Genomic DNA, 26,977 nt, shown 5'->3' on the forward strand with positions numbered 1-26,977 from the left:
ACAGGTATTTTTGTCATGACATGTCTCTCGCTCTATCTCTCTCTCTCTGTGTCTGTCTCTCTCTCTCTCTCTCTCTCTCTCTCTCTCTCTGTCTCTCTCACACAAACACACACGCACACATGCACGCACATACACATACACACACACACACACGCACACGCACACACTCACAGACAGACAGACAGACACACACACACACACACACACACACACACACACACACACACACACACACACGTTTCCGCCCCTCTCACTCTCTTCGCCATCAGTTATAGGAAGTCTTCTTATAGCAGCAGGAAGACAGAGCACAGTTGTAAGTTTACTTTGACGTGTGACGCTGTAACAAACAACAACAAGACTTTGAGGTAAGAATGTTACTGTATCATAAACTATATAACAACATTCACAGCCAATCTACAAGCTCACAACGTCACATTTGCACACACTGTGAGCTTTTAGATCGGTTAATTTTGGTGAATAGATTTAGTGTAATGGTAGAGTTTGTTAATACAATATAATTTCTTTCTCCTTGCTCTTCTATTGAGACATTTAGATCGTGTCAAAGGTCATGTCTCACGTAGACACATGATCTGACATGAATTTTGACCTGATATGTTAGTATAGGAAATCAAAGGTTGTTTGTGTGGAGACCAATTCGACTTGTCTCTGTGCCATTTTGTTTTGACGTTTGAAGTTTGCCGCTGTGCATGTCAGTGCCATATTGTTTTGACAAGGTGAAGCTAACGGTTGTGTGTGTGGGTAGATAATTATGAAACATCATCTGGTCTCTTGAGAGCAGAGGATGTGGTGACAAAGAAGGCTGTAGATCATAGCACTGAGAAATGAAAGATGTTGAAAGCTTCAACCTAACCACATGCCTTGCAAACAACACATGCCTCTCTGCAGCCAGCATCTCTGTAGACATGGATGCCGATTTATGTTGGGTTGGTAGGGTACTCAACCAGGCACGGACTGGCACAGAAAACCGGCCCTGGCATTTGTGGTCTTCACCGGCCTTTGCGCGCGTGCACGAAAAATTGCGGATTTTGTTAGTTTCTTTTTGGTTAGGGTTATGTTATTTAATTCTTATTTTTGCCTGATTTGTTATCAAAAGAAATATGATTTTAACATTTATTATGTTAGTTGTATTTTGATTATTGCTTGTCAAACGTTTTAGCTACCCTATTTAATCTGATTATTAATTAGCTCTGCATGGTTGCTGCTTTTGCATCCTGATTAGTTATAATAGTTAGTTTTGTAATAATCCATGCTAATTATTATTGAACCATTGTAGATATTCATATTTCACGAATATACATAGAAACTATTATTTACTATAATTGTAATTACTCCATTTATAGGTCACGTCAGTAGCTCCATTTTACGGCGATCTAGTCACAGTCCAAGTTTAAAATCATAGCGCTCACATGTCTATTAAATCATCATCATGCGGTGGAAATCATCTACACATTGCCTATATGCATACGATTATTTGTTACACTTAACATACAGCTTCACACTCCACAGAGAAACACGCAAAACCAGCCACCAACAACTGCCCACTGCAGGCAGTGTTGCCAGATTCTATGAGAGAAACAAGCAACCAGGTTTAGGAAAACAAGCCCAAAAGAAGCGACTACATGAGCCCTTTAAACCTACTGTATACATCGGCTAATCAATAGAAAATGAATTGCAATGCTTCAGCCATACACCAGATGAGATATGTATTGTGTATGTATGTATGTTTTGCAGTTTAACATGACAAAATCAGTAACATGTCAATGTGCGCAAATGGCTTGAGACAACATAAGCCTTTTCAAATGCAGTCTCAGCCCCTCTATTTCCAACGTAGCATACCATAAAACAATGCAAGAGAATGAGACAAATATACAATAGTGTTAGAAATGTTAAATAACAACGAAGGGTATACTGTTTCAAATTAGGCATTTATTAAAAGACTCATAAGATTGTAACCTATACTATCATTGCAAGCAGCTATTAGCCTATAGAGAGCGGGCGTAGGGAGGAGCCTAAGTCCCTGGAGCCCAGAAGCCCCTAGTTCAGGTGGCCATCTTGGATGACCAAGCTCGTATCAACAACAACATTGACAGTAGTCACGACGTGTCTGAACGCACAGTCTACGTAAAGTCTACAACGAATGTATTGGTAAAGGACAGAAGATGGACCGGGCAATGCGTGACAGAGACATACCATACAGAGAGAAGCTGAACGCGGACGCAAAGGCACGCTACCTGGAAAAAATGTCATTACATCTGTGCCCCAGATCATGTAATGATGGTACCCAGTCAGAGTCACAATCATTAATTTCATAGACTGGTTTACCTGAACCGAAAATAAAATATAGAGTCATCTTGAGTATTGATTATTTATACTAGAAGTTCGAGCCGCTGCGCGGCTCTCACATCTAGCGTGACGTAGTGCCCACTTTGCATCGCAGATCCACCTGACAGCCACCTCACAGTGTTAGAGACCATTTTGTTAAAGTTGGCCAAAGGCGCTTATAATTTTCGGACATGGCAACACTGCTGAGTGCGCTGTAAAAAGTAGAGCGAAGTCGCTTATAATTAGTGTACATGGCAACAATGGAGTGCACGCTTGTGTCTGTCTGTCTCTCTCTCCCCCTCCCTCCCTCCCTCCCGCTCTCTCTCTCTCTCTCTCTCTCTCTGTAGCTGTCCTCCTCGGCCTCTCTCGCTCTCTCTCTCTCTCCCCGTCTCTCTCTCCCCCTGTGTCTATCTCTCTCTGTCTGCGTTTGGACACGCATTCTTGGCAAAGCTGGCCACACACACACACACACACACACACACACACACACACACACACACACACACACACACACACACACACACACACACACTAAAACATGATTATGCGCATTGTGAGGCGTTGTGAGCTTGTAGATGCAATAGCTATTGCGATAGCTATTTTCACAATATTCATCTGTGGAACCGAGTGAAACAACAACAAAGTGCTTGTCAGGGTGGGGGGACCCCAGTTCAAATATGATTGCTTTAAGGGGTCCCCAGTTCAAATATGATTACTGTAGGGGTCCCCAGTTCAAATATGATTAAATTGGGGGGGTTGCGGCTATCATGTAGCCTATATTAGTCACATACAAATGAAACAATTGCAAGCTCAACTAATATGTTGATATGTTATTGTACTAATGTATTCATGATGTATTATGAAATACATTGCTGAGAAGCATTTGCACAAATGAGGGGATCCAAGTGGCAAATGCCAAAAACAGGAGTTTTGTTTACAAATATTTACAAATATTTTAATTATAATTCTTTAGGTGCGTGTCATGTGTTCTATACCTGCATAGCTTTTATGATCGACTGGTAGATCACAATCTACCTTTTGGGAATTATAGGACCGGTATGACAGGTATTTTTGTCATGACATGTCTCTCGCTCTATCTCTCTCTCTCTCTCTCTCTCTCTCTCTCTCTCTCTCTCTCTCTCTCTCACACACACACGCACACATGCACGCGCGCACACACACACACACACACACACACACACACACACACACACACACACACACACACACACACCTCCTGCATTGTGATAGAGAAAGGTTTTGTCTAGTCTCTCTCTCTCTCTCTCTCTCTCTCTCTCTCTCTCTCTCTCTCTCTCTCTCTCTCTCTCTCTCTCTCTCTCTCTCTCTCTCTCTCAGCCCTGCGTGGTCCCATGGCTGTGTGCAAAGTTTTGTGTAGTAAAGTTGTATGTATAGCCTGGAGGGAATTCAGAAAAACTGTGCACTTGGTGACAAGTGTTAGCAGAGCAACACTACAGCGATCTGCATGTGTACCACAATACTTCAGTGAAATAACATAGAAGGAGGAATAAGGAGGACAAGGAGACATCAGGCATCATCTCAACCCATTCACTTTGAACTAGGGCATATTTATTAAGTCACTCTTTTATAGTGTCAGTAACAATTCAAAACTTGTGTCACTCTCCAAACATAAATCTTTCAAAACTTTTCAACTTAAACTTTGTAGCTGGTTTGGTCATAACATCAGCCACCATGTATTCTGTAAGACAATACTCAAGAACCATTTTCCCATCATTAACAGTTGACCGTACACAATGATATTTTATGTCAACGTGCTTTGACCTTTGTCTCTGTACAGGATTTGTAGCTAAAGCTATTGTACCTTTATTGTCCTCATAAATCTTTGGCTGCATGTAATGAAAACCATCAATACCTCACTAACAGTTGAACCAAATACAAACACTCTTGTAGGGTTGCAGCTATGTAGCCATGCACTCTGCTTCAAAAGTAGAGAGTGCTAGGACCATCTTGGTTTAAGCTGACAATAACCAGTGCTACGTCTGTCACTTGCATCGTCTGCCCAGTTTGCATCACTGAATGCTTGCAATCCTAGTTGCTCGTCACTCTTTCTGTAGCATAACTGCTTATCAATGGTGCTCTTCAGATATCTAAGCACATGTTTTACAGTAGTCCACTGTCCTTCTGTTGGCTCAGAAAAGTATTGTGAAAGTTTGCCAACTGCAAAACTCAGATCTGGCCTGGTACATTTGGTCAGGTAGATTAGGCTGCCTACAGCCTCTCTGTACTTCCTGACATCACACATTACCTCGATATTATCAGTATAGTTGATTGATTGATGTACTTTATTTAGTAAGACATGAGAACAACAGTACATGGAAGTACAAATTCACAATACGAGGTCTACTAAACTGGAAGAGTCATAAAAGCACTGAGCTTGTTTCAAATGAGTTCCCCATGCAGTTAAGTTTTGCCTCACAAGGTGTCACTCTTGGCTTGCAATCTTGCATGTCAAACCTGGCAAGTATTTTCTCAACATACCTTTTCTGTGACATCTTTACACAGTGGTCACTTTGTTCAAAATCAATACCAAGAAAATGTTTCAATTTTCCCAAGTCTTTCATTCTGAACTTGGCTGTGAGCATCTCCTTGACATTTGTCATCACATTTTCATTACTGGTTGCAATAATTATATCATCAACCCAAAACAAAATGAACACTTTTTGGTTCTCCATTTCCCTTGTGTAAACACAATAATCAGCTGGGTTTTGAATAAACGGATTTTCAGTCAAACAATCATGCAACATCATGTTCCAATTTCTACCTGATTGTTTTAAACCATACAGAGATTTCTTCAATTTACACACAAGCATGTCACCATTTTCAGATGCAACTTCATAACCCTCTGGTTGTTTCATGTAAATCTCGAAATCTATTGGAGCATGTAGGTAGGCTGTTTTGACATCCATCTGATGTAAAATCATATTCTCTTGTGCTGCTTTTTGCATAATAATAATAATAGATCTTTATTGTCCACAAGTGGAAATTTGTCTTTGGCTCACCAGACACTATACAGACATAGACAAACAACATTAGAGGTACAGCACAGCAGTGAGGATCACATCATAGAAATACACAAAACACCATCGCTAATAAAAGAAAGAAAAGGAGAGTAGACCCACATTAGGAACCTGTTTCATGATCATCATCGCCCTCATTTCATCATTATCATCATCATCATCATCATCATCATCATCACCACCATGCAGCAGGTCATTCTGTCGAGTTAAGAATGCTGACTGCTCTGGGGACAAAAGACTTCTTATAAATATTTTTGGTCGCTAGGGGAACTCTGTAGCGCCTGCCAGAGTTCAGAAGCTCAAACTCTCTAGAAAGAGGATGGGAGCCATCGGCTGTGATGCTCAGAGCTTTCCTCCTCACTCTCTCCCTGTACAATAGGCTCAAGGCCTTTTGGGGCTTGCCAATGATTTTGCTAGCCATTGACACAATCCTAGACAGTTTGTTCAGTAATTTACAGTTTAGGTGACCAAACCAGGCAGAAAGGTGAAATGTCAAAACACTCTCAATCATGGTCTTGTACACAAGTTCTAGGACCCGCTGACTAACTCTGAAGCTATTTAGCTTTCTGAGTAGATAAAGTCGCTGGGAACATTTCTTATAGATGTGCTCTGTGTTACCAGAGAAGCTCATCCGGGAGTCTAGAACTGTTCCTAGATATTTAAAGTCCTCCACAGATTCTATGAGTTGGCCATCCAGCGAGACTGGCAGTATAGTAATATCTGGTTTAAGCATGAATAACTCCTTTGTCTTGCCTACATTCATTTCTAGCTGGCTGGTATTACACCACCCTTCAAGTGCTACCGTGTGAGCCAGGTAGGCATCTACACCACGGGGGTCTGATTTAAGTAACAGGGCAACTAAGGCCATATCATCTGCATACTTAAATAGTTTAAAATATGTCTCATTGATCATAAATTCATTGGTAAAAAGAGAGAATAACACAGGGGACAATACACTTCCTTGTGGGCAACCAGTGCTCACAGTGAGCACCTCTGATGTGTTTTCCCTGGCACAAACCCTTTGTGGGCGACAAAAAAGAAAATCCCTGAACCACCAGATTAGACTGGGATGTACCTTAAGATCAGCAGCCCTTTTCAGCAGGATATGGATCTTCATTGAATTAAAAGCTGAGCTAAAATCTATGAATAAGATCCTAGCATAACCTTTAGGGTGCATAAGATGTTGTGTGACTGCATTAAGCATGGTCAGTAATGCATCATCTGTACCTCTCTTCCTCTTATAAGCAAATTGGAATGGGTCCATCATCGTTGACACAGAAGCAGTTAGAAGGTTATCCAGGACTCGTTCCATAGTTTTACATAGTACAGAGGTTAACGCAATAGGCCGGAAATCATTAGGTGAGCTTGCGCCTGGCTTCTTAGGCACAGGCCTGATTATGGAGTGTTTCCATGATAGCGGCACTGTGCCGCTGTCTAAGAGGAGCTGAAACAGCCTAGTTAACACTCCCTTAAGTTGAAAATAGCAATCTTTAAGAATCTACAGTTTTCAGAATTCTACAGTATCACAAAGATTAGTTTTATTTTCAATTCACTTATCAAGGGTGGAAAAATATTAACAAATTCACTTGAGTAGAAGTCCCTAAAATGTCACTTATAACAAAGCAGCATGCTATGTAAAGTTAAAACACAAAAATCCTAATCCAGGTGCCCACATGTCCCTAGTGCCCAGTTGTCCAGGTGCCTACATGTCCCTAGTGCCCAGTTGTCCCAAGTGCCCACCTCTCCTGGTGCCCATATGTCACTAGTGCCCAGATGTCTCAACCCCTAAGTGCCCACTCGTCCAGGTGCCCACATATCCCTACTGCCCAGATTGTGTTGGTGCCCAGTTGTCCAGGGGCCCACCTCTCCAGGTGCCTAGTGCCCAGTTGACCAGGTGCCCACATGTCCCTAGTGCCCAGATGTCCAGGTGCCCAGATGTCCAGGTGCTCAGTTGTCCCAAAAATATGGTGCCCTGATGTCTCTAGTGCCCACCTGACTTGTATTCTGCGTTTACTGTACTAGATTTCGGTGGTGGAAAAAGTACTCACATTTCTAAAAAAGTGTAAAATGTAGAAATACTCGACTATGTTAAAGTCAGAAATTCAAAATTTACTTGAGTAAAAGTACAAAAGTATTGGTAACAAAATGTACTTAAAATACCAAAAGTAGAAAGTACTCATGCAGAATTGAAGATTTTCAAATGTATAAAAATCTTTTGAAAATAGCAGATCTACAAGCTCACAATGCGTTGCATCGCGACGCATTGTGAGCTTGTACATCTGCTATTTTCAAATGGCCAACATGTATATAGGGCTGAAGTGGTTAATGTATGTTTTGTAATAATAATCAAAATCTACAAACTAACTAACTAAAGTTTTCAAATAATTGTAGTAGAGCAAAAGTACAATATTTGCCTCTGAGATGTAGTGGAGTAGAAGCACTGAAAATTGGAAAATAGTCCAGTAAAATAAAAATACCTCAAAATTGTACTTAAAGTAAAACTAGGTAACGTTTTCAGTAAAACTAAAGTTAAATTGTATATATTTTGTGAGTGGCAAATGTTTCACAACACCCACTCCATGAATTTCACCCCCGAAAGCCTTTTATTTATATATTTCTCTCCCCGGTGATCTGGTGTAATCTTAAGCGACCATTTCAGCTGTAAGTGTTGGACACTTCAAAGAAGAACATCAGTATACGGTAAGTCACACACTCTCTGGTCTTCAGCCTTAATTGTTTACCCATTCTTCTTTTCTGCCTTAGACCCAGAAATGTGTTGAGTAAACCTGCTTCTGTTACCACCTTGCCTTGTAGCACTGTAAGTAGTGATGTAATTATTATCTCACTTGCTTTCAAGGCTCTGAATTTGATCACTGTTAAAGAGCATCCCAAGCATCTTATTCTGAAAGAAGAATGGTGCAAAATAAGAGAAAGCAGTTTGCATTAATGAAGCTTCTGAAACATTTGTAAATAAAGTATACATAATAATACCTTCATCTCTAGCTGAGCTTCAAGTTCAGCGATCCGTGTGTCTCTGTCTTGAACTCTCTCCTCCACAGGTTCTTCGCCTCGTTCTGCAATTAGGAAAGTGGACAGTGGCAGCCACAACCCCAACCTCAGCATGGCTGTGATGGAAGGTGTCTGATGCATCCAAGTTTCAAAGACTATGATGGTGCTATTGCATGTGTAGCGCTTTGACAGCGAATAATAATAATAATAATAATAATAATAATAATTTACATTAATGGTAACATCTCCACAATGCATACTGTATTTATATGTTTAAGGTTTCAATTTCAAAAGTGAGGAAATTTGTTAAGTATTCCCAAATATAACAGCTGCATGTTTTGGGAAATTATTGTCAGTAACGGGGGGTTACATCCGATGTAACCCGGGTTCTCTGAGTGGAGAGACTGGCTCTCCACTACATATTATTTAATATGTACGGGAACTGACCCCCTGGGGCAGTGCTCGTGGATACTCTTTAAGACACATCACTCATGGTGGCCCTGCCCTGATCTGTGATCAGTGGGGTATTTAAGCCCCACCCAGGCAGAGCCACTTCGATTAACTTTGATTGACACAAATTTCTGAGCGGCTCAAGCATGGAGAGCCAGTCTCTCCACTCAGAGAACCCGGGTTACATCGGATGTAACCCCCCGTTCTCTATCGTGGTCGAGACTGGCTCTCCACTACATATTATTCAATATGTACGGGAACACTCTAAGACACACCGCGAGGAAATAAGCAGACCCAGCTGCCCCCGCGGCAGCCCGAAGCAGTTTAAGCCCGAAGTATCAGAGCCCAAGGCGTGCTCCAAAATCCTGTCATCCAACAAAGTATGTAATACTCGTGGCCTAGGCGCAAGCCGCTACCTAGGCCCAGCTGGCGTCAGGCCAATCAACTGATTAGCCACCTAGCTAGCCCGCAAGGCGCAGGGCTAGCTTCCCATGCATGACATCACTCCGAGCCCGGGCCCGTCCTGCGGGAGCCGGGGTCTCGGAGGCACGGTGAGTATGACCTGCTCTACTGCCTGGAGCCCAGCACTCGCTCCGTGGATGGGGTGCTGGCTGCCACGTTCATGCAGTAGAACCTGGTGAATGTGGAGGGCGCCGCCCAAGAGGCCGCCGTACAGATCTCGGACAAAGGGGCACCTCGCCAGAGCCGATGCTAGGTAGCAAGGCCCTGTGTCGAGTGTGCCCGTACTCCCGTCGTTGGACTGGTTTGATTGCCTGTCTGTACGCCTCCTGGGTTGTTTCCACCAGAGCCTAGCCTTAGAGAGTGGTTCCCCAAGGCGGCTATGCCTATAACAGACAAAAGCTGGTCTGTTGCACCCATATTGATAAGCATTTCTGTTATGTTTAACAACTGCACATGTATTCACTGATACAGTCACCTGTGGGCCTGTGTCCTGCCGACAGTAAGTCCTCAGGGCCCTGCCAGGGCACAAAAAAGACTGCCCGCCCAGCCCTGCTTCACCGCTTCCCTGCTTCCCGGAGGGTTGAAAGGGTGTAGCTCAAAGACTGACCAGCTCAGAGGACTGACCGGCTCGGGACTCTGACCGGACCTTAGGGTGGGATGCAGGGTTGGGCTGCAACCACTGTGTCCCCGCACTGACGGAGCTATATACCCGAACGCGGTAGCTGCCGCCAGCAACACGCCCGTATGGTGCATGACTGTACATGACAAGGAATGCACTGGCCGCATGTTCGGGAGAGCCGGGGCCCAAGGTGTGCCGTGGCTGCCATCAGCCCCAAAGGGCATAGGCACAGCCTCCCGGTCAACCTGGCTGTCAGGGTGGCCCGTCCCCCTGGAGCAAGGGACCAGTCCCTGCTCCGGCCTCTAACCCATGCGGAGGATCCTCGATTGTGAGCGATGACGCCTGCAAACTCTCTTGTCGAGGCCCAAAGTGCTGCCGGAGCCTGGCCACATTGTTGTGGCACTGCTCCTCTGAGCAAGCCCGCACCAGCCGGTCATGCAATTCCGGATGCGGAGGCTCTCCCGACACCAAAGTCCCAGGACTGCGTCCAAGCACCTTGTAACATGCGGGGGGCCACTCTTGCTCTCCTTCAGGATTTTGTTTGTTTTACCTATAAACGAGCCACGGCAGCGACCCCAAGAGGGGCGACACAACGCCCACTCTCCGAACTGCATACTGCAGTTGGAGAAGTAGGCTGCCAACACTCGTAGTCTTCTCATAAACAAAATCCATCCCTACAGACCTGTCCAAACCAGGCAGGGCAGGTAAAGAGGGGGAGCCATAGCCTGAGCTTGGCTCTCACCGCTCCGCCGCCCTCGGACGTTTAGTCTGTTGGGCTGGAGTAGAAGCGGCAACACACCATATATGTTGCGCTCCGCTCGTCCCTGACAGTACGGATGCGCTCCGCTGGAATCACCGAACCCGGTTCTCCAGCAAACTACGCCACAGCGCGTGTAAACCGACCCAGTCGGCGATACGCTGTATAGTGTGCAATGACTGATTCAGGGGACCCCTGGCAGACCCAGCACGTTCTGTCTTGCGTCGCTGAGACCAGATCCACAGACAGAACTCCGCCACGGACGCGTAAACCGACCCAATCGGTGACACGCCGCATAGCGGACTATAATGGCCGCCCAGGTTGTGTTCGACAGACCACCAGACCGCCCGCCAAGTGTTTCCACTGGCGGAACTCCGCCATGAACGCGTGAACCGGCCTAGCCGATACTACGTTGTATAGCGGGCTCTAATGGCTGCTTTCTGTGTGTTCTAACAGACCACCAGCACCCCCCACCCAGTGTTTCCACTGACGGGAACTCCGCCACGGACGCTTAACCGACCCAATCGGTAATACGCCGTATAGCGGACCATAATGGTCGCACAGGTTGTGTTCGACAGACCACCAGACCGCCCGCCAAGTGTTTCCACTGACGGGACGCCGCCACAGACCCGTAAACCGACACAATCGGTGACACGCTGTGGAGCCTGGTCTTAAAGAGTATCCACGAGCACTGCCCCAGGGGGTCAGTTCCCGTACATATTGAATAATATGTAGTGGAGAGCCAGTCTCGACCACGATAGAGAACGCACGTGACTTGTGTACAGTAGGCTAAACATACAACGCTACTGTCATGGTCCTTTAATATACTTGTAATATGTATTTAAACATTAAGTTCCATGTTCATGTGCACTTGATTAAAAAGGTTATGTTCTGCAGGACTTTATCCCATGTCTATTTACCAATTGGTTGCTTGTTGTAACTGTGCTCAGTGCCGGTTCCCAGGGGTGTTCTTAGGGGTGTTCTGTTGCTGTTACTAGTGGAAGGCCTCTCAGCGGTGCAGATGCTCTCGGATATGCAGGGGTTCATTTGATCATTGACTGCTGTAGGGAAAAGACAGGTTTTTAAAACTGGTTGTTTAAAAAGTTTTTTTTTTGTTGTTGATCATGTTCATGATTACGCTTGATTAAAATGTTCAGGATGAGATCATCATGTGTTTTTTTTTACCAGTTGCTTGCTTGCTGTAAGTGTGATCTCTGGCAATTTCCATGTGTGTTATGTTGCCGTCACTCGTGCAAGGGCTCTCAGACTCGGCGTCAGCGGTGAAGATGATCTCAGCTATGCAGGGGTTTATTTGATCATTGGCTGCTGTAGGGAGAAGACAGGTTCCTGAAACTGGGTGTTTGAAAAGTGATCCTTAATGTGTGTTTTTTTTTGTTGTTGATTATGTTCATGATTATGCTTTAATGTTGAGGATGAGATCATGTTTTTTTTTTTACCAGATGAGTGTTTGCTGTAAGTGTGATCCATGTGTGTATTGATGCCACTCGTACAGGGGCTCTCTCATAAGATCAGGGACTGCATTTGGCAAAAGACACCCACTGTATTCAAACTGGGCGTTTGAAAAGTGATCCTAGTTTTGAAAAGAAAACAAGAATGGTGAACTTTTCCAATTATTGACACTGAAATAGCCTTGTATGTGTTTTTACATAGTGTCCTACCCCACAGAGCCTTGATCCTGGTGTGGGTTTCCAAAGTGTGAACCCATCTGACCCAGCTCTTTTAATGGCTTTTACCCATTTGCGGCTCCTCACTGGGTCATCGGGAAATCTATGAAAATGCTTTTTGTGTGTCCTGGACTTACACTTTGGTGCTGCACAGCCAACCATTGTGACTGTCGTGAAAAGACACATTAGATAAGACAAAACAATATGGCCAGTAAAGGACATAACATTGTATCTGAAGACTATTGACTTGATCATACTTCATAATTGTCATTTATCCTTCCTCTGTCCATTCCTAACCCAAATGACCAATGTTGAGTGGTAACTAAACTACATTACTCAATACTATTCTTGAATACAATTTTGAGGTTTGAGTAGGTTTTCAATGCTTTATACTTCGTTACTACATCTCAGTGGAAAATATTGTACTTTGACTCCACTAAGATTTAAGTTCAGTAGTTACTTTACAGATTTAGATTACAAAACAATTAACCAATTAAACCCTATTTCTGCTTAATCTGTTCAAAAATAGCGCGTAGATCTGCCATTTTGAAAGGATTTTGACAAATGTTGAAAGCTTGTAAATATTTGTGAAATGGGACACAATGACTAATTCTACTTTTGTTACTTATATTTTATGGCAATACTTCTGGTATTTTTACTCAAGTAAAAATGTGGATTTGGGACTTTGTTTTAACACAGTATTTCTACATTGTGGTATTGCTACTACTAGTTGAACTACTACTACTAATACATTGGAGTCCTGCTGTATGTGAGTGTGGACTGCTATGATAGATACCACCACAAATTAATTTCATGATATTTATACATTTTGATTACATATTTACAAATATTTCCACAACATATATTACTTACTTGTTGCTCGGTCACCATCAGTGAAAAAAATATCACTGGAAAAAGACATATATATAGGCCACCAATTAGCTATCAAGAGATTGTCATAGGCTCTCAGTGATTGGCAGCTGTCATATCTTGAGCTGTCAATCAGTGTCTGTCTGTCAACACCTGTTGCCAGAAGTTCATGGTTCTCGCGATGGCAACCCATACTGCCCAGTGAGAAACATCTCTCTGCTCTTTGGATATTTAAATAACATTATGTAGTGTGCACATCAAGAAACAAGACAGCAGAAAACAATGTGTTATATGTCTTCTTTTATTTTCCAGAAGCGATTACTTAACAAAGGTCTCAGTCATTCATAGATATTTTTTGTTCATAAGCTGGTCCACCGTCTCTCGTCCACTTCAATGCATTCCGCCGAAGTCCCGGCTGCAGTCTGGCCTCCATGGTGCGACGAATCTGCCGGCTGGAATTGCATAGCGAAAATGACGTAGATGACCCTACCTTCTTTAAATACATCTTGGGAAACAGACAAGTACAATCGATCTGTGAGCTCCCACATTAGTCCTGTACCTAGCCTGTAGACCTGCTCGCAATTTGGTGTTGGGGGAATTTCTCACCTGAACTGAGTCAGTGGGTCCCTAGACATGAAAAATCACGGAGGTGCTTGTCCGCCAGAGTGGCAGGAATGGCGCAATGGCCAAATCAAAAATGACCGCCATCGACTATGATGAAAATCCAACTTTTTGGTTTTTGAGTGTTTAAAGACATGTAATACCTCCATTTAGACTAATTGTGGTGTGTGGAATTCATTTCTGATATTGTTATGACCATTTTGGGTGATGTTGACCTTGAAAGGTCATGGTCAAGGTAATTTTGTTATTCTGAAGACCTTGGCCATAACCTGGCCATTGTTGGGAGTAAAAACAGGTGCAATAAGGCTTATCCAACTAATTCTGAAATTTAGAATTCCTTTATGGTATTGTTTTGACCATTAAGGATCATCTTGTCATTGAAATATCAATATCAATATCATTATTCAATAACTCAATTTTTTTTTTTACACTTTTATTGTACTTTTTCCTTTTTTTCCCTTTTGTTTTAACAAAAGACATGAACATGAAAAATGTTCCAATTCTAAATATCCCCCTTTGACTTTTATTTGATTTGGGTGCTTTAATTAGAAAATAAGACACATTTTTTTCTCTTACAGTGCAGCATATATGTGTGCATGCAGGTTAGTGTGATGGGTTTTTACATGAAGGTTTTTCCTGTTTTCCATGGCAGAATATAATGCACGGAACTCCAGCAGCACGGCAGCCACATCGTCGAGTGTCACACTTGCCTGCACACTTGCATACTGTGAGCAGACTCGGTGGTAAGGGCTTCAGACATTTGGATGGCAGGAGTGTACCAGTGCTCCTCCCATCCATGTTTCATTGCCTCTAGTCTTGCCTCAGGTTCCTTGGCCGTCACAAGCAGGTGGCAAGCCCTATGCACCAGAAAAGCACCTCGTTTGATGTGACCTCTGATCACACTACTTGTGGGAGGGAGAGCATCAATTCCAGCACTGGCACTGGTATAGCTTTCTACCCTGAGGTCATCAAACGTCTCAGCAGTTGTACTTGACCTAGCCCCTGCCCAGACACGTACCAAGTACTTCTCTGCCAATGCTGTGTCTTGTTCTGTCAAGGTGTCTGCCTCTCCAAAGTTTGTTAAATATTGTACTGGGTCACAAGTCATAGCTGCATGTTTGGTCCCCACCTTGCTCATGCAGTCTTCTCCAGTCAGGATATGTGCCTTGATCACTGTCTTGGCTAGTGGTGCTCCAAGATGAGAGACTGCTTGATGCAGTGGAAGCATGCGCCGCTTCTCACCAGTGCCATACTGTTGCCAGATCTCCTTCATCCCCAGTGCTTGGAAGTATGGGGTGTAGTACAGCAGTAATGCGAAGGTGTCTGTATCATTGGAGACTATGATAACTCTCTTGCTCTGTTTCACACGAACAGCCCAGTCCACATGCACCACCAATCTGGTATCAGCCTCCTCAATCCAGTTCAAGAGGTCTGGGATCTCTTCACCGCCAGCTGCCTTTGCTGGGAGCACCTCATCTTCAGAGACAACAGAGCTGACAATGATGGTAGTATTGCCACAGGCTCGACTGCACACCATATCGCGAACTAGCAGCTGGACATTCCGCTTGTTCTCCTCAGATGCCCAGAACTTGTCAAGTTGCTGAGGGATAGGTGTGTCTCTGTTCATGCCAATTATGTCGATTCCTGTTCTTGAGTCTGTGCGCCGCATGCGCTCCCCTTCCTTTAGAGACATCTCAATGTAGGAATCAAGTATGAGATGGATGAACGCTGGCTCTTCGCAGAGGGATAATGTTGAGCTGATGATGGTGTTGATGACAGCACCGAAAGTAGGGAATCGTGCAAGTGGCATCTGCCGTATTTTCGACATGAAGTCTACCACAACATGAGTGGCAAGAGTAGACTTTGGACTCCATTGGGTGAGGTCAAGTTCAGGCTCAATTTCACTGACAAGTTTTGACTTGTTGACATGAGCTGGAAGGTCACCTTCAAACAGGGGAGATGCTGAGAGCACATCATGAGTAAGTACCTGCCGGATGTTCATGCCCCGCTCCTTAGCAATGTCCATACTCCTATGTGCCTCGGCCATGTCTTTGGATGAGACTAACTTCTGCTCCTTCAGAATGGTTGTTGGTGTCTTCTTCGGTTGCTCGTTGAACTGCGGTAGCTTCCGCTTTGGTATGGTTGTGCTCATTTTCTTGGTCTTCTCAACTAACCTTTCCTGTCTGTATGAGCTGTAGACACGCTCCCCATTTGTAAGACAGTTGAGCAAGCGTGGAGCGACCCCTCGGTCAACAGCTTGCTTTGTGAGCAGATTGTGCAGTGGCACAGGCACACTGACCATTATTGAGTATGGATTCTGACGCTCTAGCACAAAGTCCAGCAGCTTCGACACATTCCGGTTGAATGTAAGGCGCCGAGTGGTACTCAATGCATGCTGGAGATGGCTTTCTGTGTGTTTCATGGTGTGGTTGTTGGTGAGAAGGTTGAGGACATTGGTGATTGACCCAATCTCGTGGAACAAGAGCTCGAACTCTGCCACAGAATTGGCATTGTGTGTGGCTCCTACTACATAGTGACCTCCTGGACCCTTCGACACTCGCTGAATGGTCTGCTCAACCTTCATGTCACCTCCTACAGCGCAGAACCAGCCTGGTCGATCCTGAACAACCCACTGGCCTATAGAGAAGCGCCGGTAGAGCTCAGGATGTGTGAACTCTAGCACTTTGATTTGTTCAAGATACCATGAGCCATGACGCAGGTAGTTTATGCAGTCACATTCTGCAAAGATTGGCATGGAGTCCTCGACAGTAGCCGCATGTAGATCCCAGTTTCCTTCTCTCTTCTCTGCTCTGGGCAACTTTGATTTGCAGCTAGCGTAGTGTGCAGTGCCTGTACCTGTGCTAGCACTGGATATGCAGCTTTGTCCTTGTGGTGCCAGAACATCTCCCACTGGAGCGACCTGATCACATCCTCCACAATCAGCATCCCAGTGAGAGCCCGGACATAATGGCTGCCGTTTAACACCGACTCTATCACACCAGGTCCAAACACGGCACACTCAACCAGTGCGTCATCCGGGCCAGAACCTCGAAGCAGTTTTCCCTGGCATCTGAGCAGAACACGGGTCCAATGGAAAGGGCCCATGCAGAGGAAAAGATCCTTGAATTGTTCTGTCTCGTGCAGGTAAATATCTGCAGCCGGGGCGAACACGCCTTCATCGCACCATATCGCCATTGATGTCTGATTTAATTGTCTGCGAACACTCTGGAAGTTGGTGGCAATGCCTCACCAACGCCTCATGTATGTCTTTTGCTGTAAATAAAACAAATTATTATGAAAGGAAATACAATAAAAGGCACAGTAAAGTACAAAATCGTAATTTAATTATTGAAAAATGACATTGACATTGATATTTCAATGACAAGATGATCCTTAATGGTCAAAACAATATCAGAAATGAATTCTAACTGTCATAATTAGTTGGATAAGACTCATTGCACCTGTTTTTACTCCTAACAATGGCCAAGTTATGACCAAGGTCTTCAGAATAACAAAATGACCTTGACCATGACCTTTCAAGGTCAAAATCACCCAAAATGGTCATAACAATATCAGAAATGAATTCCACACACCACAATTAGTCTAAATGGAGGTATTACATGTCTTTAAACACTCAAAAGCAAAAAAGTTGGATTTTCATCATAGTCGATGGCGGCCATTTTTGATTTGGCCATTGCGCCATTCCTGCCACTCTGGCGGACAAGCACCTCCGTGATTTTTCATGTCTAGGGACCCACTGACTCAGTTCAGGTGAGAAATTCCCCCAACACCAAATTGCGAACAGGTCTACAGGCTAGGTACAGGATCACATAGATTATCCAATGGCTTTTAAGTGACATCAGCAAGGACCGCCCCCTCATTAACATAACATTTCAGTGTGTGCCTGAAATAGGGCATTAAATAATTAAATAATTAAATAATTAAACAATTAAACAATTAAATAAATAATTAAATAAATAACTAAATACATAATTAAATAAATAATTAAATCATTAAATGTATAATTAAATATGGAAATTAATAAGGAGATAAATACATAAATAATTAAATACATGATTAAATAATTAAATAAAAACATAAATAAATAAATACATAAATAAATGAATACTTAAATACATAAATAAATACATTTCAATATTTAATTGCATATTTCTTTGCACATTTATTTATTTATTTGATCATTTCTTGCTTTATAAATTCATTTATTTATTTATGTATTTAATTCCAGTTACGGCAGCTATGGTCCTCCATAGAAGATGTGGGGGAGGAATGCGCCACGTGGAAAAAAATGTGGTTCTCAAAATGCATATTTATGCTCAAACACAAAGTCTTATACCGTATATAGTACAGTGCACAGTAATAATCTGTATAGTTTACATATGAATTGTCTCCAGATTTAGGAAAATATTAGCCTGGCTCCAGCCCGTGAATCGCTAGCCACGCCCATTAAAAAAATATGTTCAGGCGATTATGGTCTGGTGACGCTCTCATAGGAGGTCTCAGCCTCGGTTGAAAATCTGTTCGACGAATCGGGATCGGGATAATCCAGTATGAACCAATCGCCAAAGAGTCTTTGAAAAAAAAAACTTTGGCCACGCCCCCATCTCAGCAATCGGCTGCATTGAGAGGGCTTTCAGACTGAATAATGGAGTGAAACGAAATGAAAATTCAGGCTGAGTGTCAGGCTAGGAAAATATGCTTTTATTAGACAAAAATATACACAAATCCGTCAGTCACACATCAACAACTAGTGATGGCACAGATGGCATCCTGCTTGAGAGCATTTGAGCCTTATATCAATGCATTTGAGCAGTGATATATTTTTTTCCGTAAAAAAAAAATCATACTGTGGTGGTCAGATTTAAGGGGTGGCGGCCCGCCACTGCTGCCCCGTCATGAACACACACACACGGGCGTCGCGCAAACACAAATAATGTACATTCTGACACGTGCCTCTCCAACGTGCATGCGCACGTGCGTGTCCCTCCCAACTTGGGTCCTCCCAGCCGCGGACCCAAGTTGTGGTGCGATCATCTCCCTCCCCCACCCACACACACACACACACACACACACACACACACACCACGGAGCCGCGATGCAGAATGGAATGTGGCTCCCTGGCGTTGCCATGTTGGCCTATTGTAAGCGGTTTAGGGGCAATATTGGTGGTAGTGTGTTTTGGCGTTGGTTGTGAAAGTGCAGTTGGGTGTGGGGACTCGTTGTGAGCTTGTAGATCGGCTGTTTTCCAAGAGGCAATGTATATGTGTGAAGGCGCTTCGTTTGGCCTTGTTTTCATAGACCTTGCTGCTTGTTTCTCTGGCAACGTTGGCAACGTTATCTCCCATTGTTTGACACATAAACGCTAATAAAACGCTGAGATTTGATTAAATTGAAAAACGGCTTCGCAGTTAAGTTCAGATGGTAATGGTTAATGGCTGTGTGCAAAATCAGAGCAATTGCTCCAGCCACTGAGGAGAACCGGGCAGCTTCACCATGACATGACTACTGACTACAGAGTTACAGAGTTACAGAGGTTTGTCAAATTATAGGAGGATGTTTTAGAACAGATGGCCTTAGTTTAAAGTTCGCTCCATGTCCTAATCTTTGAAGCTGAATGTTATTGTATCTTGACAAAAAGGTCACTGTTGATGGCCCTGGATCTCAGAATTTATACCAAATGGATTTATTTTTAGATCATTGTTGGAGTTTATTTGGAATAAGAGTAAAGGTTTTATTGTGAAAGAGTGAACCAGAAGTGGTATTCAGATTCATTCCGTCTGAGGTCACAACCTAAAAGATTGGCGGTACATGTTGTTTTTGTTATTGTGTAACAGAGAAAGTTTTACGTGAAAGCGTTAACTGGAAGTGGTATGCGGTGTCACTCCGCCTGAGGTCCCAACCTAAACTGCATTCGCTGGGGCGGGGGTCCCGACGCTCTGGTCCGTAGCTTTTAGCGGTTACTAGCTTACTATTAGCATCGTATTTGGGAAAGCCCATGTTAATAGTTAGCGATTATTAGTGCTAACATGCTAACGGAGGCTATATTACACTTCCACCACGTGATGAGCCTACACTTCCGCCACGTGATCAGGCCAAGCCAATCACAGTCGCCACGTCATCAGGCCTATAAATCACTAGTATGCGTGTGGATAAACAGGGTGTGGAATTAAGCCAATATAGATGTATCTGTTTTTAAAGTGCAGAACTGTTTGTAACAATGTTCTTATAATGATGAATCCCATAACCTCATAACTTGAAGGGTGTGTGTGGAGGTGGGGGGTGTATGGGGGACTTTCAGGTAGAAGGGGGCTGTGGTGTAGGAGGCGGTGGGGTTATGGGGGGTTATGGGGCTTGGGCTTCAACTCAACCTGGGGCCTATTACACGAAAGGAGAATTAAATAAGCCTGGATTTAAGTCAAATCCAGGTTTGACAAAGTCTGGTCCGTACAGCCTGGTTTATTCCGTTCCATGAACGCTAAGCCAGGCTGAAAAGGAGCGACTTTGTCAAGCCAGGCCTGTCGAACCAGGATGGTAAAGCCAGGCTTCGCGTATTCCTATAAAAGACCATGAAAGTCGATAGCAGAATCCTTGAACTTGACCAATCATGGAGCCCAAAACCAGAGCGGCGTTCTTCTCTGTGGCTGAACAGCAGCACTGCAGCAGCTCATGGAATCATATGAGGAAGTAAAATGTATAATAAGCAAGAAAGGAAACGCGACCGCAATAAATAAATCCAGGGAGAAAGTGTGGCAATGTATTGCCAACAAATTAAATCCACAAGTCGTCCAAAAATGTACAATTTATATACAAGTCCATAAATATATAATTCAGTTAGGCTTAAACATGAGGAGTGTATAGTGAATATTGGAATTATCGCCTACTAATCTACAATGTGATAGCCTATTATATGCGGCATGCATGCAATGTTGAGATTATATGGAATCCATCTATTTATATATCTGCAGTGCCGTCCACAGGGGTCTTCGGGGGGGGTCCCCGTTACCCGTGGCGGTAACGGTTGGTCCCCGTTGTGGTAGCGGGGGTCGCCGTTATCCGCAACGGTAACGGGGGTCGCCCTTACCCGCGACGGTAACGGGCGGTCCCCGTTGGGGTAACGAGGTCGCCGTTACCCGCGGCGGTAATGGGGGTCCGGCCGTGAAAAGGCTTGTGGATCTTCGATTTTCGCATAAGAATTTGCATGTGAGAAAACTCATTGTTTTTCAGATTGACTGCTTAAAGGGCAAGACGACTTACCTTGTCATGATGTAACTCCAAAGGTGGACAAGAAATCAAAAACAATTTCTCCATTGACAAGAAATTGATAATTTAAAATAATGCTCCTCATTGACTCTTTTAAGCCTGTAACTAATACTTTACATACACACACACACACACACACACACACACACACACACACACACACACACACACACACACACATATATATATATATATATATATATATATATACATATATATATATATATATATATATCCATGTATATATGTCACAGGTAAATTGGCATTCCAGGTAGATTGGAAGTGGAGCGCTTGTTTTTAGGCTCGGGGCGGGGCGGGGCTGTGATGCGAGAACGCCGACGACGACAACATGCATGGATATACCAGCCTCAGTGGCGCACTTTGATAATCATTGGACTCCCCATCCACTACCACTGGGACTCTGGGTTTCAGTCCCGCTTGGGACATTACTTTTTCAAACAACCGCGGACTGCTTTTTTTCGCCGATAAAGTATAGTTTTGGACCATGACGTAGGCGCGCTGACTCAGCAGACCTTGAGGCCGAGGAGAAGCGCCCGAGCGCCTCCAGGCGTGAGTGCCCGCGATGACCGGCCGATGGTCTGCTAGTCGACTAAGCGCCGTCCGAGTTATGTACCGATAGGCACAGAATAGTAAATGATGTTGTGGGGACTGCGCTTGCCCCTCCATGGTTTCCCCCAACTGCCACTCGCTGCACTAACATAGCCCGCCAGCCCGCCCCCCCGCCTCCTCAGGCTCGCCCCCTTGTGCTTAGCGCGCGCGTGTGTGTGTGCGCGCGCATGCGTGTGTGCGCGCATGCATGTGTGCGTGCTCGTTTGTGCGCGTGTGCATGCGTGCGTGTGTGGTGTGGGACTCATGTCTGTGGGACTTATTGCCCTCTAGCGTTGGTTCTACAGAATTGCCTGGGCGGCAGACGGGCGGTGAAAATAAGCGCTTCTTTTCCAATCTACCTGGAATGCCAATCTACCTGTAACATATATATGTCACATGGAAATTGGCATTCCAGGGAAATTGAAAGAGGAGCGCTCACTTTTAGGTGCGGGGCTTCGGCACGAGGCCGGGCTTTTCGAGACAGGGTTTTTTACGCGAGGCTCGCGAAAAAAACATGGGTTACAGTCTATGGGTATTATCTACTATCCAGTGTCCACGACGACACACGTGTGTGCATGTGCATGCGTGTGGATTCAGTATGGATTCAGTGTGCATTCATTGCCCTCTAGTGTTGGTTATACAGAATTGCCTGGGTGGGTGGTAAAAACAAGCGCCCCTTTTTCAATTTCCCTGGAATGCCAATTTCCATGTAACATATATGTATGTCAGACATTTTTTTTATCTAAAAAAAATTCTAAAACAATATGAACTATAGTGTGACAGAGTGACAATGACATATCACATGAGTCATTGTGAAACAATTATGATTCATGGTCACAACACTATTTCAGTAATATAATTAAATTGATTATATCTTATTGTATTTATTTCATTTTATTTGAATGCAGGGTCATTAAAACGAGTCCATATACAAACATATGTGTTTAATTAACTGTGGAAAAACTTGAAGAACAAGGCACTGGTTTAAATATGCTTGGCTGTTAGCCTGGTCCCTACCAGGCTAACTTCACAGTTACATTTCCATGGTAATTAAGGTTTTACTTGGATGGATAAACTTATCCAGGGTGCACTGGCTAAACTAATCTGGCAAGATAATTCAGCTTTCATGAAACTGATTCATCGCTAATCCTGGCTAAATTAAGCCAGGATAGGTGTTAAATACAGGCTTAACCCCTAATTCTGCTTTTGTGAAATAGGCCCCTGGTCTGTTCTGGTTGGACTGTAATTTTCAGAACCGTTGAAAACTCATCATTTGTTGTCAAACATTTTCATGTCAACGACCCCCAAATTTAAATGTATTTGGCTACAGACCCCCATCCGAAAATATGTTCTGCCAGGGACCAGGGAAGTTTGTTTAATATTTTTTCATAAATGTTTCATATATTTCTAAAATAGCCGATCTACAAGCTATGTGACGCGTTGTGAGCTTGTAGATCTGCTATTTTCAAATATATAAAGTATAAAATAGGGTTAAACAATTTTCTAAAGATGACAATTATTTGAAGATGGGGTGCTGTGATTTTCAGCGACCCCCCCCCCCCCCCCCCCCCAAAACATAATCATCAGGTATTATGGTTATACTAGGAGGAAGATTTTTTTCAAAAAAGTGTACATAAAGTGTTAAAGGGATTGTAGGCAACATTAAGCCTACATTTTAAGAATATTTATATATATATATTTTGCATTTTTTCCCCTCTATCAGCCACTATATAATGATGCTGGGGTGTTTTCCTGCATTGAAACACAGTCCTCTTTCTGAAATCCGTATTTTCCCTACTATTTATGTTTGTCCGGGACGTAAATGCATGGACGCGCATGTGCGCGTCCGTGCGTGTCCGTGCCCGTGTGAACTGTTCGGGTGAAACCGAATGGGACCGAGTGCAGCCGTCAAAAATGGAACGAGCCGCCATTGTTTTCTGTATGCAGTTTATACTTCTTCTTACTTTCGGTTTTAAAACGCTCTCAAACTTATTTTTTGAGGCACGGAATTTACTTTTAAGATATCGTTTGGATAGAATTTAGTTGTTTAACTTCATATATGTGGTCAATTATTCATGAAAGAGCCTATTTAAAAATAAAAATTCAGAGAACCGGCAGGGGCGGGCAGTGACACGCATTGTATCCGAATAAAGCAACCTATTTTCGGCATGGCCTGTTTAGAAGTCCCCCTTGCATCACCCCCTGGTGGTCGGGGAAACAAACTGCTGATGAGGAGGGGGGGGAGTGGAGGTGCGGTGTTAGACATTTTTTGTTTCCTTTTTTTTATCTCTGAACTTGCCTACAATCCATTTAAAATTATGTTTTTATGTGGACACGCCTCCAGTTCATTAAGAATATCTGGTTCTCAACTTAGCACCTCCTCCACCACCTTAGCACCACCCACCTGTCCTAGTCCCTCCTCCTCCTCATGCCCACACCTGTTGTGTTATGATAATGAGGGGGAGGTTATAATTTTACTGTGTCATTAAAGTGCCCCCTGGATGGTGATGGGTACTGGGGGGTCCTCCTCTTGCTCCGTCTGGCGTCGATCACCAGCTCTTTTGTCTGGTGGGTGATATGGCTTGGGCTTCAACTCAACCGGGTCCGTTTGGGTTAGATTGTAATTTCAGACCCGTTGAAAACTCTAAAGCAGTTGTTCTCAAACATTTTCATGTCAAGGACCCCCAAATTGACATGCATTTGGCTGCAGATCCCCACCTGAAAATATTTTCTGCCAGGGATTTTTTTTCAAGATTTATCAAAATGTTTCTAAAATAGCCGATCTACAATCTCAAAATGGCCAGTAATAGCACGTGTTGTGAGCTTGTAGATGGGATATTTTCAAACAAAGTATAAAATATATTATACAACTGTAGAATTGAAGAAACTTTGTGAATATATTATATTTGCACTAACATGTCTGTAACTGCAGCTACAGCTATGCTCCCTGGACCCGGTCCCATCCACTCTGCTGCAGTCCACTGCACCTGAACTTCTTCCCTTCTTAACCCACCTTATTATCACCTCTCTGACGTCTGGCTACTTTCCCTCTGCTTTCAAGACTGCCAGAATCACCCCCCTCCTGAAGAAACCGACACTTGACCCCTCTGAGATCAAGGACTACAGACCGGTTTCCCTTCTATCCTTCCTATCTAAAACTCTCGAACGTGCTGTGTTCAAACAACTGTCCTCGTACCTCCACCAGAACAACCTCCTGGACTCCCACATAGACTTACTAATGGGGTTCCCCAAGGCTCGGTTCTGGGTCCTCTTCTTTTCTCTCTCTACACTACATCTCTTGGTGCTGTCATCCACTCCCATGGCTTTTCCTACCACTGCTATGCCGATGACACCCAGCTGATCCTCTCATTCCCCCCCTCTGACACCCAAGTGGAGGCACGCATTGCTTGTCTGGCTGATATCTCGGAGTGGATGTCGATGCACCACCTGAAACTCAACCTGGACAAGACCGAGCTGATGTTCCTCCCGGGGAAGAGCTGTCCGCACCGAGACATGGCCATCACCATTGATAATGCTGTGGTGACCTCAACTCGGACTGCGAAGAATCTGGGTGTGACCCTGGACGATCAACTGTCGTTCTCGGCAAACATCGCATCAGTGACAAGGTCTTGCAGATTCCTCCTCTACAACATCAGGAGGATTCGCCCTTCCTCACGGAGAAGGCAGCCCAGGTGCTCATCCAGGCTCTTGTCATCTCCCGCCTGGACTACTGCAACTCCCTCCTTGCTGGTGCTCCGGCATCTGCCATCAGACCCCTGGAGCTTGTTCAGAAAGCTGCGGCTCGTCTGGTGTTCAACCGCCCCAAGTTCTCCCACACAACTATCCTTCTCTGTTCTCTACACTGGCTCCCTGTAGCGGCTCGCATCCAGTTTAAAACCCTGGTGCTAGCCTATAGGGCAGTGAAAGGAACAGCTCCTTCTTACCTCCGGGCTATGGTCGATGCCTACACCCCTGCCCGACCACATCGGTCTGCCACCTCGGGGCGACTGATTGCCTCGTCACTCAAGGGTCCTTCTGGCCGATCCACGCGGTCACAACTTTTTTTCTGTTCTGGCCCCACAGTGGTGGAATGAACTTCCCACTGATGTCAGGACAGCAGAGTCACTGCCCATCTTTCGCCGCAGGCTGAAAACCCACCTCTTCAGGAAACACTACCCATCCTCTCTGCCTGGCCTACTTGTTGTTAACTAGTTGTACGAACGCTTGTTTTATTGTTTTAGCTCGTGCTCATTTGATTTAGCTATTTTTGTCTCATCTGGTTAAGGAAATAGGTAGCTGATATAATGCACTTTTACCGTAGCGCTAGGTATACACTTGGTTGCTTGTTTTTGCAGAAAATGCACTTAAGACTTCTGGTGATTAGTAGTTTTCGTTCCCTACCTATGTTGAATGCACTTATTGTAAGTCGCTTTGGATAAAAGCATCTTCTAAATGACTATAATGTAATGTAATGTACAGCTTATTCGTTTTGTAATTATTTTGTTTTTGCCAATATTTATTTTATTTTGACAAGCTGTCCGGAAGCTGTGTTGTGACAGCTTCGGGCGGCTGCCCATATATGGTCTTCCTGGTTAGAAGCGTTACGCGGCTAATAGTGTCGGTGACGCTCACCGTGAGAGCACAATGTTTGTAGGCAGCGTGGTCGCTGATCCAAGGTTTGTTTTATTTTACATCTCAACGTTTATGTTCTTGTCAATGAGTTGTATGTCATGTTTTATTATGAGTTTAATTGATTGTTTGTTTTGTTTCAGTTTGTTTTCAGTTTTTGTTGTTTTGGGTTTCGTGAAGGCTCATTCCCTTCTGTGATTTCATGCAGTAAATGAGTTTGACGTTGGTACATTAAGCTAAAGAAAGATGCTTAATAAAACCCTTCAGTAGCAAACCACATCTGCCTCGTTCATGAAGGGAGTGACATGTCACACTTAAGAACTCAAAGGCCACCCTAAGAGTGCTCTTCAGTGTGCGTAGATTCTGTTCTTACCTAAGAACAGATCACAGCTAAGAAAGCATTGGAGTATACCAAAATCTTCTTAAAAACTTCTGAAGTGGGTCTAACAAGAAATGTCCTATTAAGAACAGTTGCTGCATGAGGCCCACTGTTTCTACTGGTATTATACTGGTGGAAGGTGATTCCATCAATACTAAAGCAAGATCACTGCTTCTACTGGAAGTCTACTGGAGGAAGGTGATTCCA

General features: G+C 44.0%; 1 protein-coding gene across 1 annotated transcript in view; it reads left to right on the forward strand.

Moving 5' to 3' along the window:
• Nucleotides 1-295: 295 nt before the first annotated feature.
• LOC311057155 (NACHT, LRR and PYD domains-containing protein 3-like) overlaps nucleotides 296-26,977 on the forward strand; it is a 103,762-nt gene continuing 77,080 nt past the window's right edge. The window contains exon 1 of the mRNA XM_084074106.1: nucleotides 296-365. The gene's annotated coding sequence lies outside the window, so the exon portion shown is untranslated. The remainder of the gene's footprint in view (nucleotides 366-26,977) is intronic.

Source organism: Gymnoscopelus microlampas (assembly GCF_963454915.1).
Source record: "Gymnoscopelus microlampas genome assembly, chromosome: 12".
NCBI lineage: Eukaryota > Metazoa > Chordata > Actinopteri > Myctophiformes > Myctophidae > Gymnoscopelus > Gymnoscopelus microlampas.